The following is a 19,235-nucleotide window of genomic DNA, read 5'->3' as shown; positions in this document are numbered from 1 at the left end:
GGCTCTGCCACCTGCGATGTCTGCAACACCAGTAAACGGCATCCAACCGTTATTTGTCATGGTTGCATAGTATTCTATCGCCAGAGTTTATTTAACAAATTCTCCCCAAAAAACAAAAAACAAAAACAAATTCCCGCTGGTTGAAATACAGCTTCTAGCATGTTGCCCTGATGGCCAATGCTGCCCGGGACTTGCCCAGAACTGAGTTGTTGAGACTCTTGATGACAAGGTTTCTAAAGTTGAGTAACTGGGTCAAAAGTAGACACATTTCGCGGCCTTTTGCTGCATCTTGTCAAATTGCCTGAAGGAAGTTTGTACAGCTCCTCCAGAGCCCCCCCCCTTCCTGTGCTGCCTTGGGCAAGTAACTTAACCTCTCTGAGCCTCGGTGTCCTCATCTGTGGAAGGAGGTAGAATGCTCCCTGCATGTCGGGGCTGCTGTGAGGATTAAACGAGGCGCTGAGTAGCCAAGTGTGTATCACGTCACGTTGGTGGCGTGAAGTGGGAGCTCCCGCTCTGTGACATGAATGGTGTAGCGGGAGGGGGTCAGTGCTTCCTGTGGAACTGAATCATGCTGGGGACGTAGGAGGCGCACAGAGGGATGCAGAGCTTTGAGGCCAGCCCCCATGAGTCTCCCTCAGAGAACCGAGGGCTGCTTTGAGTATCTCCAGCTGGAACCTTCCTCCCCCCTGAGCCGCCCGCTGACTCACGGTCTCACCCAAGCTGTGGAAAAACAATCCCTCATTGTTTCCTCTGTGTGTGGGTCCCTCCCCTGCTTTTCTATCAGCTTCTTTCAGGTAGGGGAGGTTTATATTTCATACATATAACACCCACCCCTCCAGCCACGTCCCCTCCGCCCTCATCCTCCACAGGGTCCCATTATGACCAAAGAGCACTTTTTCCACAGAGACGGAGCGTTAATGCAAAGGGGTGATGCTAACAGTGGAGCTGGAGGCGTGGTGGGCCTGCTGGCTGGGGCCCGTACGCTGAGCTCCAGGAGCTGGCCCTGCCCCACGGGCCACTCCCATCATGCCTTCTTCACAGTTAATGCCACCAGGCCCTGAACAAGGACTTTCTAACTAGGATTTTCATTTCCCATGAAATCAAATTCACAAAGAAATGTCTTCTCTTCCTTTCCTTTTCTCCTCTCACGTACACAGCTTTTCAAAATATGGTGTTAAGGTGCTTTTTGAAGACTGTTAGCCAATGTGAAGAGAGATCCAAACCCTGTGAGAAACATGTTCTCCCAATGGACTGCATTACATGTTTATTTGCAATGTGAAGGGAATGAACATTTATTAAGCACACACTGTGTGCCAGGCGCAGGGCCTGATGTTCTGTCTCTAATTGCTCACCGTGACCTCCAACAACACAGAGGGCAGCTACAATTATTTCCCAGATGAGGCCCAGAGAGGCCAAGGGACTTGCCCAGGTCACACAGCCAAGTTGTGTGTGGGCCAAGCAAGTAGGTCCAGACCTCTCTGACTCAGACATGGGCAAGAGTCCCCTCTTCTTGGGGTTACAGGAAGCCCACCCTCACCACATCCCTCCAGATCCGCCTGCTCTACTCAGCTCTGTACACACAGTAGGTCCTTTTTCCTAATGACTTCTGTGCTTTGCCCATCTTTCCCCTGTCCAACCAGCCAGCATTGATTGAGCACCTACTATGTGCTGGTCTTGTGCCAGGAGGCAGGAATGCAGCAGTGAGCAGATGGCCATGGCTGCTGCCTCTGTGAGCTCACAGACTACGAGAAAAAGCAATAACTAAATCATCTCATGAGTAAATGCGCACTTGTACCCATGAGAGGTGCCACAAAAGAAAAGTGAGGGGGTGAACTCAGAGCAAGGTGACAGGGAGGATGGGCAAAGGCCAGGCTTCCCTGAGGTCTGAGGGACGTACTTTGAGGAAGATCAGTGGTGGAAATCATTCCAGGCAAAGAAAACAGAATAGACAAAAAGCAGGTGCCTGGAGGGAGCAGGTCCTACGGGTGGAACCAAGAGGAGTGAGAGAAACTCAGAAAATAGCAGAGGTCAGGCCATGCAAACCTCAGTGGACCACATAGAGGAACCAGGGGTTGATCCCAAGAGGATAGGAAACCACTTCAGCGTTTAAGGCAGGGTATGATCAGATTTGTGTGGGGAGACTCTAGGTGTCATGGAAAGAAAAGGTTGTTGTGTGTGAAAGCTCTAGTGTGTATAGGGCTATCTTTAAGTTTGAAGGTACAGCCTCAATCAGGCTGGCTGGGAAAGCAGAAGACACCGGGGCAACAACCACATAGCACAGTCTTGAGGAAAATCAAACTCCTTCTCAAATGTCCGTCTGCTCTGTCTGCACCTCCTACCCATTGACAGACGTGGTAGAAGCAAGTGCCCCTCTCGTGCCTCCTACCAGCGTGCCCGCTGACATAGTCCCCGCCCCTAATCCATACAGGACTCTTACATTCCAGGCATGGCCACGTAGCTCTTTCCTCCTTGGAATCTGCCAATAAGACTGTGAGGCAGATTTTATGTTGATGCCCATTTTACAGAGGTAGGAATTGAGGTTCGAAGCAGAGAATCAAATTGCCCAAGGTCGTTGGCTTCTAAGTAAGGGAGCAAGAGTAGAAGGAGTTCCAGTGGGCAGATTCTTTCAGACTTGCCATGAGTTGTAAAATAACCTAGTGTTTACTGGAAGCGCAAGAAGGAACTGTATATCCATCCAACCGTAAGTGGCTGGGCTGTGGGCTCCGTGAGGGCGGGGACCTCCCTTATTCACCAGGACACTCCACAAATACTGGCTAGATGGATGAAATATTGCAACAGCCGCCCCACAGAGGTGCACATCTCCATCCTCTCTGTCCTCCAACCCGTTTGCCATTCGTTCAGAAGCCCTCCGTGGCTCCCCATTATCCTCAGACTAATGGCTTACCCTCCAGACCTGGGGCTCTCATCAGCCAGGCTCCCACTCCCCACTCCAGCCTTGAGGGTTGGGTAAGTGATATTTGAGAAGCTGTCAGAACATCGGGCAAGGCTGTAACTAGGAGAGCTCCGGAGTAAGGTCCAGGCCCTTTGCTTTTCTATAAACTACTGGTAGACCACTGCCCAAATGGCAGGAACGGGCACGTAAGCCCCTGCGCCTACTGCCAGCGGCTCGCTGCAGCGCCTGGAACTCTGGCCGGAGCCGCTCCTCTGCATGAAAGTGTTATCTCCTGAAAGCCTTCACAAACGTGCAGCAGACGCCTACACCTGCCCCGACACCGTCCAGCTCTGCATGGGCGCCCAGAGACGGCTGGGGCATCAGGGAGCCGCCCTTCAGCCAGCAACACGCAGAACTCTAAGGGATAAAGGAATAGGAGGGTTAAGTTTGGACTCAAGTGGGAATAAACAGGTAGGTCAGCCTGGATGGGACTGCACAACATAGTAATAAACTTTTGGGGTGATAATAAATAATAATAAAACTGTATAATAAAATAAAACTAATAAATCATAATAAAACCTTGGGTGTTCATGACTGTATTGCTTTCCCACCTTATAAGCTGGAGGGCACGGATTACGCATTTCGCAGGGCAGAGACTCCCTTGGAACCATGCTACTGGTCAAGCTGACCTCGGACTAAAGCTTAGAGCAGTGGTTTGCGAAGTGTCCCAAGCGGAGTCACGGGGTGGAGTTGTGGAGACGCAGATTCCGGGGTCTCGCCCAGACCTATCAGATCGGGCATTCTGAGGGCAAGGCACAGGACAGCATTTCAGACACGCTGCCCTTTGTGATTCTGAGGCCCCGTTGAGGTCTGAGTTCCTGACACGGAGGAGGAAAGAGGCGCCCTCAGAAGATTCTAACTCGCTGCTGACAGATGGGAGGGAATAGGACCCAGTCACAGCCCACAAAGAACCGAGGAACCCCTGTTCAGGCCAAGCTGCCAGCCAGAGACTGGTCCGCAGAGTGCAGAGGCCAGGGAGCACCAAAGAGGGAGTCAAGTTTAGGCTGGTCAGGGTCAGGGTGGGCGGTAGCTCGGCAGGTGGAAGTGAGGCAGGTGACCGGGAAGGTCACTCCAGGCAGAAGAAAGAGCACGTGGAACAGCTGCGAGGCCTGAAGCCCCATGGAGAAGGTGGGAACTAGACAAGGCAGTTTGGAGGGATCACGATCACCATTCTCCTCCCTAAGCTCGAGAATCTTTGTAAGATGAAGAAAATTCCAGGTTTCACCAATTCTACGAGGCATATCCGTTCAGGTTTTGGTGTGTCTGAAATCAGAATGCATTTTATGATGGATGGCATGTCAGGTTTGACAGACGCAGTAACAGCCCCTGCTCCCACAGCCACTGGGGGGATTGGAAGCAAGAGTGTAAGGAAAGCACCTAGTGTGTGTTACACACACTGGGAGCCTGGGAAGTGTGAGTTCCCTTCTCTCTGAACTGGTGATGTGGGGAGTTGGCATGAAAGTTTCTAAAAAGCCTCCTCCCCTCTCACCTTCATCCCAAGGCCCTTTCTGCCAATAGTAATGTCCTTTAATAACCTGACTCGATGACAGGCTCAGGGGAGCTGCTTGTCAGAGGCACTGGCCTGAATGACACAATCATCTTGTGGGTGCAGGTCTCGTCCCGTCACCTGTGGGCTGCGGTCAAAGGCCTGTCCTCTCTGCATGGTGGCCTGGCACTGGTTAATGTATGCAAATGTTGCTCAGCCTTTCACCACATGCCCTTGAGGAGTGAAGGAAAGTTTGGGCTCAGTGCTGTGTTCCCAATCCTGGACCCACTCAGAAGATTCCCCACGTACAGGTTGTGTGACCTTGGGCAAGTCACTTAACTGCTCTGGGTCTCAGTTTTCTCACCTGGAAAATTGGAGAAATAGCAGTAGCATTGCTGGGGGTTGTTGTGAGAAATCATCCATTCATTCACTTAGCAAATGTTTACTGAGCACCTACTATGTGCACATAGACTCTGAAGATACAGCAGTGAACAAGGCAGATGAGGTTCTTGCCTTCGTGTTGCAGGCTTTTCAGTGGGAAGGAAGACAATAAATGAGTAACCCTATCATGATACTTTCAGAAAGTCTTTGAAGAAAGTAAAAGAGAATGCGAAGATAACCCATCCCTGAGGAAGGAGGAAGAGGAAAGTTAAGTCCAACTAGTCAGGGTGGGCAGAATCGAGGAGGTCTCTTTGAGGAGAGGACACTTGAGCTGAGACCTGAGTGATGGGATGGAGCCACTTAGGAGATCTAAAGGAAAAAAACATTCCCAGCAGGGTAAACAGAAGGTGCAAAGGCCCTGAGGCTAGATGAAGCTCAGCGCACCTAAAAAACAGAAGAAGGTTAATGTGGCGGGAACCGCAGTAAGCACAGGTGACTGGTCGGAAGGTCGGTGGGAAAGGTCCATAAAAGCCACATCAAGGTAGGCCTTGTGGGCATTGGGAAGTGGGCTTGGACTTCCCGATGTCCAAGGGGACACGGGGAGGGGGCATCACTGGTGGGGTTCAGCCAGGATCATGTCACAGAGTGAGGACTCCAGCTGCTGTGAGCAGAATGGATATAGGAAGCCCAGCTCAGTAGCTGATAGACCTCACTAGGATGATTGGCCCTTTCCTCCAGGATCAGGAGAACCCAGATCCCTCACGCAGACCCCCAGGATTGAGCACCAGGTCCTCCCACACCCACCGAGCCTGCCAATCTGTTCTTGTTATCCTGACACCCCAAACAGTGACTCACGTAAAAAGGCAGTCAACAGCTGAGGCACTTGGGTTAAAATTATGCAGACCACATGAGATATTAAAAATCCAAGGAGCATATATTTCAAGCTCAGGAGATGCCAAAATGTAGCTGTTTTATTTAAGGAATTGTTTGGCTGGTGTGAACGGATGTTTATCTGAGATTTTGTTCCCAGTGGGGGGGAAACAGGTACGTGCGGCTTGGTTGCTAAAAATAGGGGCATCCTCAGCCTGTTTTCATGTGATCTGCCCTGAAATATTGCTCCCCCACTGCCTTTCCCACCCCACTCAGCCTGAGGATCAGAGTGGACTCCCAGAGACCGGGCCACGGATGGGCTTTGCCTGGGAAAGGAGCTCCTGCCACAGGGGCCCTGCCCCAGGGGACAAGCGCATGCCTAGGGTCTCTGGAGTCCAAGTTCTGGACTTGATTCTCGTACCGGGCCCCTGTGTAACCTTGTGCTGGGAGCCACGTCCAAGTGGCTGCTTCTGCCTGCCCCTGAAAGACCGGGACAGTGACACCCGCTGAGGGGGCTGATGAAAGGCTGGTGAAGCAGTCGCATGGGGCCAGGCTCTGTACTATAAGCAGGAGCTGCTCATCTGAGGGGTCCCCTCTTGTGTGTGCCGGGGTTCAGGTGGGGGCAGCAGCTCTCTGAGCCTGACTTCCTTTGGCCAGAGGCCAGAACTGAACCAGAGGGCAGGAGAGGTGTTCACCGACCGCAGAGTCCATAACAGGTCCATTCCCCTGAGGGCACAGCAGGGGTAAAGGAGGCCCACCTACGTCCGGGCCTTCACGGCATCCCCCTCTCACCTCCTCCCAGACCCTGGCCGCCCACACTCTCCATGCCACCTGTCTGCTTGGGTATCCCTTCCGTTCAGTCAGCCACTCTCTTTCCTCCCTTCCTGCCGTCCGTCTTCCGTCCTGTACTCATTAGTACCCAGCAACTGCTCTTGGACCATTTCGGGCCCTGGTTCAAGTCCTCAGCCGCAGTGCCTGCACTGGCGGGAGGCCCAGGCCGGGGAGGGCTTCACCCCCCTCCCAGCTGTCTGAGTCCTAGGAGGGGGCAAGGACCCCAGCTGGGCTGGGCGGGAGCGTGACTCCCTGACAGAGTGGCCCAGGGTGGCTGGGATAGGTCAGAGCGATGCCTGGTCCAGGAGCCTCTCCCCTGGCGTGCCCCTCAGAGGCAGCTAGAGACTGGACAGACTGGAGTCCGGAGGCAGGGGAGACTCCCTGGGCCCTGCCGGGGTAGGCTGAACTCAGGTCCTGCTGCACTGACTGCCCCCACGCCATCCCCAGGCTTCCAGGGAGGAGAGAAGCACTCTTACCTTTTGTTATCGTGGGGAGGACCAAGCAGCCGCGTTCAGTTATGGAGACCCCAGGATCAAGAACTTTGGGGACAGAAAGACAGGGTTGAAATCTCTCAGCTCCGCCACTCACTAACTACGGAGCCTTGAATGAGTGTCTTGGTGTTATTCCTCTGAGCTGCCCTTTCCTCGGGTAAGACCTTTGTCATCTGCAGGACACGGAGCTGCCTTCCAGCTCATGCCATGCAGACCCTTTGCCTGCTGTGCCCTGCACCAGCCGGTCACCTGGCTACCTTCCTGCCCCCCTCACAGATCCCTCCTCAGAAAGGCCTTCCCTGTGTGCCTGGCTGGAGAGGCTACCCTCACCCACACACCCTGCTCATTTGTTTTCCCTCATTCCACGCATCACCCTGACATTATACGAGACATCTGGTTTCCTGTCTGTCTCACCCACCAGACCGGACCTTCCTTAGGGCAGGGCCCTCAGCAACCTCTGAGTGTGTATGTGGGTGTCGGGGGGACAGCGCTAAGAGTGTCCTACTCTCCTCCCCGAGCTGGGGACCTACCCGTTACCTTCACGTTCGGTGGAGGAGGGATCGGGGAAGGAAATTCACTCTGTGGAGAACCCTGAGTCCTGGCATCGGTATTCTGGAATTGGTAGCATTGCTAGCCCTATTGAGCAGATGAAGAAATAAGGCTCAGAGAAGTAAAGAGCTTGTGTGAGATCACACAGCAGTGATGGATCTGGGATGCACACCCACGCTGGCTGACTCTGAAGCCCTGGCTATTTTCTCTTGGGAAGTATTTGCCAAGAGGTAACAAGATGACCAGAATCCACGGCCAGCTGCCTACAGTGGAGACGTACAGAGAGAGATCTCCGTGCCACTCTGGCACTATTTGAAACTTTTATCTTTATTATAGCTACTATCTTTTATATTGACAAAGTTCCGAAGAGAGATGTAAAGGACAGGGTGGCCCCCAGCAGTCTCAGTCCCCAGGCTGGGGGCTAGGTGGCAGGGTGGCCTTCCACCTCCCTCCCTGCCCCCCATCTGGTGAGGACAGGGCCACTGTTGCCAGGAGATCCTGGCAATGGTGGGGGATGGGAACTGGTGGCAGATGGGTGGGCACAAGGCCTTTTCAAGGCAGCTGCCAGAGGAGGGGGCTTGCTTTGTTGGGTCTTTTCAGGAGCTGTGGCCACACACAACGGGGGGCCGGGGATGCCCCCTTTCTTTGCTTTCTTCTTTTACACCTGCTCTGCCACCTGTTCCTCAGAAGGCTCCCAGCCCTTCGTCTTTTCTTCCTGCCAGCCCCACTGGGCTCTGCCTCGCCAGTCCCTAGGGGCCTTTTCCTGCTCCTGCTCCCCTTTCCGGGCCTCTGGGGGAACTCTTCAGGGCTCCCTGGCAGGCCAGATCCCCACTCTCCTTTCTCCCCCCTACCCTTCCCAGCATAGATTGGCTTCCAGGCCTTGCCTGAGCTCTTCCTCCCCCAGAGGGCCCTTCCTGCCTCTCTCCACCTGACAGGCCACTCAGAACACTTACAAAAACAGAGGTCTTCAAATTTGGGGCTCACATGGCTCTTATAAGAATTGTGAAAACTACATACAACACAAAGACATTTTTAATTGGCATCGAAATGTTTTTATTGCAAATGTAAACAGTTGCAAAGGATGTAATTTCCAGCACGCTGTACACTGAACCAGAGCTTTAAGTAAAACCTCATCAAAACCTCGGACCTGTAGATTCTGATTCTTCCTCTTCCAGAAAACTCCATCATGCAAACCCAACGGCAAAGCCAACCTTCTTGGCCAAACCACGAAACCAGGTCTGACTGACTTCTAGTCAGAAGACCATCTGAGTTTATTTTTCAATTAGGAACCACGCTAATGTACATGTGAACCCTCTCTTTTAAATGCTCTTTCTACTCTAAGACGGGGAAGGCAGGGACTCCTGGACGGATCGAGGCTTTGGCAGCTCCTGTGTGTCCGACTAACGCTACCTTGCTTCCCTGCCCCAGGGGGGCTCCCTTAGGAGCTGGACTCTTTCAGATTGCCTTCCCTTTGGGGCCCTGCAAGGCTTTTTTCTTTCTTTCTTTCAACCTTTTCATTGTGAAACATAACACAGGGAGAGAAGGCATTGTGCGCAGCTGAAGCTCACAGCAAAACTAAAACGTGCAGTTCAAGAATTTATCAAAAAGCAAACACCTACGTCAAGAAATACAACATTTCTAGCCCCTCAGAAGCCCTGGGCCCGTCCTAATCGCTACCTCCTCCCTCCTGTTCAAAGGTGGCCACTCTCCCGAATCGTAGGATGGCCATTCCTTGCTTTTCTCCACGGTTTTCTCGCTGCGCTGGAACAGCGTACGAGTGGAGTCGTATTGTAGGGACCCTTCCAGAGCATTCTGTGGGTGAGTCGCCCTGTGGGCGTGTGCCGCCCTGCTCTGGCCATTCTCGCTACTGTGTGGCATTCCACGGTGTGAGTATATCCCAGCTTACTGACCGTCCAACTGTTGGGGCACACGTGGGTTGTTCTCCGTGTGGGGCTCTGTTGAAGAAAACCGCTCCGAGCCATCACAGCCTCTAGGTTTGTGTAAATAGGCATTTCTTTGGAGAGGTTCGGCTGGATCATGGACTCGATACATGTTGAACTGTAAGATTTTGCCAAATCCTTTTCCAAAGTGGCTGTAGGACACCGCATTCCCATCAGTATCGCCGGTTCCAGAGCCTCGCTATTTCTTGGTATTGTCAAAATTTTTAATGTTAGCTAATCTGGCCGGGGTGCCATGTTGTCTCATTGTGATTTTAATTTTTTATTTCTCTGATGATTGATGAGATTCAGTACCATTTTTTAAATGTATTGGTCATTGGAACATTCTTTTTTTTTTTTAAGATTTTATTTATTTATTTGACAGAGAGAGAGAGTACGAGCAGGGGGAGCAGCAGAGAGAGGGGGAGAAGCAGGCCCCCCAGCTGAGCAGGGAGCCCGATGCGGGACTTAATCACAGGGCCCTGAGACCATGACCTGCGCTGAAGGTAGACGCTTAATCAACCAAGCCACCCAGGCACTGGGGTCATTGGAACATTCTTGTTGTGAAGTGCCTGTTCTTCCCCATTTTTATATTGAGTTGTTAGTCTTTCCTCATGTAAGTTTGTAGTTGTGTTTACTCTGGAAACAAGTAAGTCCTTTGTTGGTATACGCATGTGACATATCTTTTCCCATTCTGTACCTTCCTTTTTAATTGTCCTCTTAGTGTGTTTTGAAAAACTTCTATGTAGTTATTTTATCAATCCTTTTTTATGGTCAGCACTTTGTGTGTCTTATTTGAGACTCTTTCTACCACTCTGAGGTTGGGAAGATATTCTCCTATGTTAATTTCCAGGAGTTTAATATTTTGCCTTTAACATTTAGATCTATAATCCCCCTAAAATTGATACTGTGAATGGTGTGAGGTAGAAATCAAGTTTCATTTCTGCTCTATGTAAATTTCCAATTGACCCAGCATTAGTCACTGAAAAGGCCATCCCTCCTTCACTGCTTGGAAATGTCATATTTGTCATAAAACCTGTGTCCATATATGTCTGGCATCTCTCTTCTAGTCCCGTGGTCTATTCATCTATCCTTGCAAAAAATATCACACTGTCTTGCCTACAAAGCTTTATAATAGGTATTGGTATCCAGGAAAGCAAATCCTCCCACTTTGCTCTTTTTTTTTCAAAAAATGACTATCCTTCACCCTTTGTGTTTGCACGTAGATTTTACAATCTGTCTTCCAGGTTATACTCAATCACACACACACATACACGCACAGGCACACACCTATGAACATTGTGATTTGGGTTATATGCATTGAATCTATAAATCAGTTTGCAGAGAATGGAATTCTGTAACATATTGAGTCCTGTCCATGAATATATGTCCCTCCATTTAATTTAGCCTTCTTGGATTCCTCTCAATAATGTTTTATACTTTACTGAGTATTTTTAGGTGAACCAATTTTTTAAAAACTAGGAAGGGAGTGGAAGTGCAGACAACATTTGGATATGGCAAAATCATGAAGATAGCAATGTTCCCAGAATATTTTCTTTGTACCCCCAGCCGGCTTGGTATCAAAAGTACTTGGAGCTGCACCTGTGTCTGGGCCCTGCCCCCACACCCGCGTCCCGTGCACACTCCAGAGGGGGCCCAACGCCCAGGCCTCGTGAATATGGATGGACTGAACGCTACCTGTCACTCTCCCATCCCACAGCATGCAACTCATTGCTGGAAAATTGATAATCCAGTCAACGCCAACACGCCAAGAACAGAGCAGGCAGTGTTTCAGCTCCCAGATAAAACTCTGTTCTTGAAAAGTAATTTACTGAATTCTCTCCTGTTAAAGAAGTTTCATACATGCTCATTAGGGAACATTTAGAAATCGCCAGCAGGTAGACAAAAGGAAAACCTACCCCCCCCCCCGCTGTATTCCTATTACTTTAAGGTAATCGCTGGTCATATTTTGGTGCGTTTCCTTTCATCTTGTTTCTATACACATTTTGTATTTGCTTATTTTGTTTTTACAAGCTTGACATCATTCTGAGTTTGCGGTTCTGTGTTCAGCCTTTCTTACTTAACATGAAAACACCAGCCTGCTCTCCTGTGACTCTATAAACTCTTTGGAAACATCACAGCCAGGAGCTTGGTAAGGTTCTGTTAGTGACGCCTAGTTACTAACACTCGCTATGGTAGGAGATATTTGTGATTTTATGCTGGTATACATAGTGGGAAGCGAATGTCGCTGGGCATTTATTAGCGTAGCCCCTATCTAGCTGGAATTACATCCTCAGGATAGATTCTTAGAAGTGGGCTGCAGACTCAAAGAGTGCGAAAGGAGCATTTGAGGAGTTTAAAGCAGGAGTGGGAACCTGTGACTGGCCGCCTGGCATGTGTTTCTTGAGGGCTAATGATTGCCAGACACTGGGGTAAATGCCTCAGGCCGTTAGCTCGTTTATTCTCACAACCCTCTTAGGGAGTTTGTATTATTTACCTTATTTTACAGATATAGAACCAGAGGCAGAGAGAAGTCACATGACCAGCCCAAGGTCATAGTCAGCGAGTGCCAAAGCTGGGGAATACTGTTGGCTCTTGGAGACACTCAAACCTCCTCTGGTCGGCTTCTTCCTTTAAACTGAAGGAACCTCTTCTTTCTGCAAGTGAGGGTCAGTGTGATGGAGGGACCCAGCCGTAAGGTCCCCAGGATGGGCCCCAGTCCCCCAGCTATGCGACCTCTGCACATCTTTCACTCCTCTGACCTTCCATTTCTTCATCTTGAAATGGGCAAAAAGGCCATGACAGGGAAATGGCTGTGAACTGGAAATGTCCCCAGTGTTGGGTGTCCACAGAGGATTCATCTGCATGAGGTCTGGGGGCTGAAGGAAAAAGGAGGTTCCCTCCCAGTTACCACCCCCACTGGCCCAGGACCCCAGCTCTTGCCACCTACCTTGACTGACCAATTCTCTAGAACCAGCTAGAGTGCGATGGGCAATCCTTGCTGGTGGCTCAGCGGGAGTGGCTGTGCATACTGGGGTCCCCAGCGTCTGACACTAGGCCTGGCACAGAACAGGCGTCCCGCAATGCTGGTGGGATGGAGTTTTAAAGGGCCCTCCCGAGATTTCCACCTGGGGCGGCAGAGCAAGCAGGGACTAGGACTTGTCAGGCAGAGGTGGGGGAGAAAAGGGCAGTGCTCTTTCTACACCTCTGTGAGCACTGATGGCCCTTATTCATACAGGGTCCTTGTTCCCCAGATGTGGCCTGTCACCGAGTCCCTGTTGCTCTGAGACGTAAAGACAAGTAAGGCATAAGTCACAAGGTCAGTAAGAAGGAAAGGCAGGATTTGAACCCAGGTCTATGTCGCCAAAGCCTGGGCTGCCAGCCTGGCCCTGTGCATTCGACCGTGGGGTTGAGATACCCATAGCCGGGATATCACAGTCCCACTCGAATCTCATCTGATTCCCATGACAACCTTACAACTCTGATTTTTTTTTTGTTGGCCATTTTACAGATAAGGAAATGGAGGCCTGCCTGAGGCCCCTGCAGCCCCGAGCTGATGGTGGCTCTTCAAGTCCCAGTCAGTGCCTGAGCACCTCTAGCACACAGACATCTCCCCTCGAGCTGCACAGGCAGCGATGAAGGACAGAAACCTCGGAGCATAAGCTGGCCACACTGAGAAGGTTCCAGCACGGGCAGGGGTAGTTTCGTGGATCCCTAAATAGAAGCATAGTCTCTCAGCACAGAAAGCAGACAGAGGCCCTGGCCCCTTCTCCATCTCCTCCTGGGACAGTAGCGGCCGTTCCTGAAGCGGAAGGGCCACTCTGTGCCAGGCTCCCTGCCAGGCGCTGAGGCAACAGAAGGGCCACCTGGCCTCATTTACTTTTCCTATTAACCAGGGACACAGACCCTGCCACCCTTCTCATTTTTCAGGGGAAGAAACAGAGGCTCAGTGAAGGAAGCGTCTTGCCAGAGGCCCACATGGCCAAGGAAGGGCATAGCGGGGGTTTTGAACCCAAGCCAGCTAGCCCCAGGGCCCGAAAGCATAGCCTGCTGCTCCGGCTGTGGCCCCCTGGCTTACGTCCTTCCCCGCACTCATCTTGGCCCACTGAGGTCTGCCTCTGATCTCCGGCCTTGGGACGGCGTCACCAGCTCCTGGCAATGCCCCACGAAATGCCGCTGAATCTTGCTTTATACTACAAGAGCGTTTGGGAGGAAAGGGGTGCTTTCCACCGGCCCTTATGCTAAATATGAGCCTATTCTAACCTTAGGCAGCTGGGGAAATGAGGAACCTGAGGCTCAGAGTGGGCACATGACATGTTCAGGGACCCCCTAGCTGGGCAGTAGCAGGCTGGGTAGGCACTAAGCCAGGGGCGCAGAGCAGGGTTCCCCCCTCTGTAGCAGCCCCTGCTGGAGCTGGAGGAAGCCCTGTGTCTGCCCCCCACCCCCAGAGCCCACCTGAACCCATCAGTGGTGCAAGGCACCCTGCGTTCTGAACAAACAGGACCCAGCACATTAAGGTGTGGTCTAGGAGGACACGTATATCAGCTGCCCATGACCCGTCTGCTTCAAATCCTTGCCAGCCTGGGCTCCCCAGCCCAGGTTCCTGTTGCGGCTCACATAGCCCTGGGGCCTTTGTGTCTCCTTTGATGCTTTGGGCCAGGGCAGGGCTGGCTGAGGGCAACTGGGACTGCCAGAAAGACCGCAGGACAACAGGCACCCAAGCGTTCCAGTGCCCCAGGTGGGACCCACTCCTCTTGTCAACCCCAGGCTGGCACAACCCCTCTGGTCCCCTGCTCATGTTCCCCAAACCTGGCCCAGCCCGGAGGAGCCGCCCCGAGACATGGAGACACTGCAGTGTTCAGGGCCAAGAGAGGCGGCTTGCCCCATTGGGCCGACCCGAGTCCCCTACTCTATTCCCCTCCTCCAGGAGAATGTGCCTCTTTGCTGAGCAACTGACCTCAGGAATAATTATAATCAATAATGAATAATAATGATGGCTTACTTTCATTGAGTATTGACCACATGCCAAGCACTGTTCTAAACACTGACATATAAGGATTTAATCCTCAAAACCATTTTATAAGGCTAGTGCTATTAGCCCATTTTATGCACAAGCAAAGTGAGGCACAGAGAAGTTGAACAAGATGCTCAAGGTCACACGACTCTAGAAAGAGGGAAGCCAGACAATGAACCCAGCACCCTGATTCCAGGGCCTGAACTCTTGGCCAACACCTTGTGATCCGTGAGTGAGACCCAGTTCCTGCCCCTGGGATTCGCCTGTCCATTCATTCGTTAAACATTTATTGAGCACCTGTTCTGTGCTAAGCACATTCCAAAGACAGTCTCGTTGAAAGTTTATATCACCTATTAGGTCGGCATAATTACCATCCCCACTTGAGAGATCAGGCAACTGATGTTCAGAGAGGTTCAATAACTACAAAGACACATAGTCAGACACCTGGCCAGCTCAGTTGGTTAAGCGTCTGCCTTCAACTCAGGTCATGATCTCAGGGTCCTGGGATCGAGCCCCGCATCAGGTTCCCTGCTCAGTGGGGAGTTGGTTTCTCCCTCTGCCTCTCAGTCCTGCTTGTGCCCTCTCTCTCTAAAATAAATATATAAAATCTTAAAAAAAATAAAGACACACAGCTGACAAGATAGGTGGGTCAGTGGAACTTGAGGATGCTGACGCCCGGCGTGAGCAGATAGCATAGGCCGGGAGGCAGTGGGCCTCGTGTGCCCGGCCAGGTGTGGCCTGCTTGCAGAAGGTGTCTCCATTCTATAGAGAAGGAGGTGAAGCTTCAGAGGGGTGAAATGACCTGCCTAAAGTCACCCAGCCAGGAAGAGGCAGAAGCAGGGCTTGAACCCAGCCCACTCTGGCCCCATCTGGACCCTCTCTGCAGTGGAAAGGGTTTGGGGCAGAGAAGGGCTACAACCAGCTTGTGGGCCTACAGGGGTGAGTTCAGGAGTGGGAGAGCAGAGAGAAAGATGAGCCCTTCCCAAGCTCACCTATCCCGAGATTGACTATACGCCAGGCCACTTCGATGGACACATCTACTCTTCCAAATACCCTGTGAAATATGGGCTCCTATCAGCTCCATTTTACAGATGCAGAAACTGAGGCACAGAGAAGAGATGTAACCTGTCCAAGGTTGCCCAGGTAGTAAGTAGCCAAGCTAGGATCTGAACCTGTACTCTTAAGCCCTTCACAATCCAATATTCCAGTTTTTCTTTGAAAGGTCATGTTCCCCTGGGTGGGTTTGCCACAGGTCTAGGAAGTCAGCAGGGAGCGATGGGCTCTCCTGGGGTCAGACCAGGGCTGGGCGCTGGGCGCTGGACTCTGGAAACGGGCCAGCACAGGCCTGCCTGCAGGTTGCTCTAGGTGGGCTGGGCTGAGCTCTGCAAACTCTCAGCTACCTGAGGGGCCAAGAGGAGGGGCGCACGGACTCTGAGGTCAGAGTGGGCTGGGTCCCCGTCCTGGGTGTGAGGCCTGGGCAAATCACCACCTCTCTGAGCTTCCCCGCAGGCCCCAGAGAATGGAGATGAAGATTTTAAAAAGCAACCAATACAAGGGCTGGGATGCAACCCCTTACCCCTCAGCTCCCTTCCTAGCTGGTAGGGTTGTTGCGAGGATGACGTAAAACAGGCAGACTGCTCTCTGTGTGTCTGCTGGTGGCCACGCTACCTACACGCTATGGGCTTCAGCTTTCCCCTCCGTAAAATGGGCATATTAATATTACTACTGCCCAGGGCTGTTGTGAGCTTCATACATCGAAAGGACTTAGAACAGCATCTGGCACTCAATAAATATTAGCTATTCTTGTGTCATAATGATCACTGTAACTGTCCAGTGCAAGTCATTGGAATCATAAATTAATTTCCCTTCAGCCTCTGCCTCGCTCCAGTGACATACCCAAAATGATCACGGGTTTCAGAGTGTCTAAGCTCTGTCTCTGTGTTATGAGAAAGCTGAGTTCCAGACACCTATGACCCAAGCCTCTACCAGAGCGGTCTCTGTTGGATTCCAGGAAATGGCCAGCCCTTGATCTTTTCTGACGGTCAGCATGGGAGCCATCCATCGGAACGTTGCTGATGTGTCTTTGGGCAAACTCAGGAGGAAGGTTCTGCCCATCAGCCTTCCCACGCGCCAAGGAAGAGCTCCCTTCTGGCACCTGCTCCAGCACCAAGTGTACGTCTGCCAGGGAACAGGACAAGGAGAGCATGGAATAAGCCTCTTTCCTTTTTTGCCTTGGCTGCCAGGGAATGCGCAGCGGATTCTGTTCCACGCAAACATGACTGGTTCGCTGAGTGGCTTCATTGCTCTGAGCCTGTTTCCTCCTCTGTAAAAAGAGAGGACAGAGAACCCTCTTGAGTTCTGCCTCCTCCTGGTTGTGTGAACCGGGCAGTTCCTTCCTCTCTCCTCTCCTGCAAGGTGGGAATTGTATCAACGACCACGCTGTTAGATTGCAAGGAGGGTCACTCACAGGGCACAGCCTGGTGCCTGCTCCCCTGTTGGCGCTTTGTAACCAGGAACTAAAAAATGTTGCTTTTGTGGGCGAAGACCTGCTGGGGCTGGGAACTGAGGATTTAATAGGCAGAGTTTACTGAAAGGTAGAGCCTTCCTGTAGCAATTTAAAAACCCAGGTTTGTGGTTTGATTGCAACCTGAATTTTGTGTTCTGGGGTGCGTTGCAGGGAGGAGTGTAGGCAAACACCCTTCGGTTCCCTGGAAGAAGGGGTCTTTTCACACATGCTCCCCCGAGCTCAGTGTGTGCCCTTTTTACCACGTGCACCTGACTGCCTGCTATTGCACGGGGTGGGGGCGGGGGAGCACCTGCCAGGGCATGCCCAGTGGGAGTAACACCAGTAAGCCTGGCCAGGGCCTCCCCTCTGGGAGGGAGGTGTGCCAACACTGCATGATCAAGAGAGCCAGCCCCACCCAGGGATCCCTGCAACCCCAGCATGGGTCCTGGTGCTAAGGGAGGGTAGCGGAGTCTGTGGGGTTCTTGGTGTGGTTAAGGGAAAGGGTAGGGGAGCACGGAATTCAAAGCCAGGAGAGGTTATGACAGGAGGCTGCTGCCCAGGTCCAAGGATGCTTCCCCTGTCCCCTGCTTCTGTTTGCACGCCCCCTGTGACAGGGATCTCTCTCTCCCAAAGTCTCCTTCCCTACCTTTGTGGACCAGCTCTGCCTTGCTTCTCAAGTATGGTGCCCAGAGCCAAAGCATCTTCTTCTTGAATGAGCTAATCAGCGTGCCGTGCAGCAGCAAGCCCTGCTGTGTTCTAGAGAGTACTTCTGTGAAAGCACCCCTATTCTGCTTGTCTGTTTCTCCCCACACACATCACTATGGATCACACCAGAGTCCAGGGCTACTATCAACTAATTCTCATTCCTTCACAGCTCTTTTCTCCTCCTTGCTCCCTCCTTTCCTTCTCTTCTTCCCTTTCTTTTTCCAGTTCAGAGCCATGCATCTCTGCGGTTTATTCAATGGTATACTCAGCATCTGTGTATGCCAGTCCTGCTCTGCGCCCTGAGATTTAGAAATCAATACTCCTTGGGTCCTGACCACAAGAGGCTTGCCATCGGCCAGTGGAGTGGCTGGAAGGGTAACAGCTATGGCATGTGCCCTGAGGCTGTAATTGAGGGACAGGACACAGTGCAGACGCCCCTCACAAGGGTGAGCAACGACCACAAATGCATAAATACAGGGCAACCCAAGTAAAGGTTAAGGGCAATCCCTATTGTCCCAATGAGAAGATGCACAAGAAGGTTGAATAATACAAACTTTAAAGGGTGGAGATAAAATAGACATCTACTTAATAATATTTATTTCTTTACCGAGACATGCAGATTTCAAATAATTTTTACATAAAATATTAATTTGGAAAGACCGCCTTTGTCACCTTTCAAATTTCAAGAAACGGTTTGGTGCGAACTCTTCATGGGTGGCTTTGACGCCGGTGTCCCCATCATCTGGTGTGTGTGGGGGGTGCTTTTTAGTTTCCACAGCAGATTTTTTTTAAGAGATTTTATTTATTTATTTGACAGAGAAAGAGAGAGAGAGAGAGAGAGAGAGAGAGAGCATGAGCAGGGGGGAGGGGCAGAGGAAGACGGAGCCCGACGTGGGGCTTGATCCCACGACTCGGGGATCATGACCTGAGCCAAAGGCAGATGCTTAGCCCGCTGAGCCCCCCCGGGTGCCCCTGCACAGCAGATCTTAGTCACAGGGACCAAGATGCTCCAACATGGTGCTTTTAGATATGATGTCCGTTGGCCACGGGACACTGTGTCTCCTCTGCAGGTACCACTCGAGTAACCCTGGGACAGTTGGGGCTTTATTTGCTGCAGCTGTGCATTTGTGGTCTGCACAACACAGCTGCTTCCTCAGATGCTCTGCAAGTGACCTTTAAAAGGTCTGTTTATCCCAACCTCCCTTGCAGTCACCCTTTGTGACCCTTGTAGTCACAAAGTCCCATTTGCCCCACATTGCTTTGCATGAGGAAAATGTCCTTGGCTTCTTTGGTAATAATTCTGACCTCTATATGCATCCCAAGCTCATATGGATAGAGGGTGTTTTGAACCAATGTAGCTTTCCCGAACAGGACTTGTGTTTCAAAAATCAAGTAACCGAGAGAGCACCTGTAACATGAGAAACTAGTAACTCAAATACAAGGCAACCTTATGTGCAGACATACACGAGTCAGGGTGGGTGGGGGAGAGAGAAGCCTTCCCAGAGGCTTTGA

The sequence above is a fragment of the Ailuropoda melanoleuca genome, chromosome 3 (assembly GCF_002007445.2).
Source record: "Ailuropoda melanoleuca isolate Jingjing chromosome 3, ASM200744v2, whole genome shotgun sequence".
NCBI lineage: Eukaryota > Metazoa > Chordata > Mammalia > Carnivora > Ursidae > Ailuropoda > Ailuropoda melanoleuca.
The sequence above is the reverse complement of the archived record's forward strand: the minus strand, read 5'-3'. Positions refer to the sequence as shown.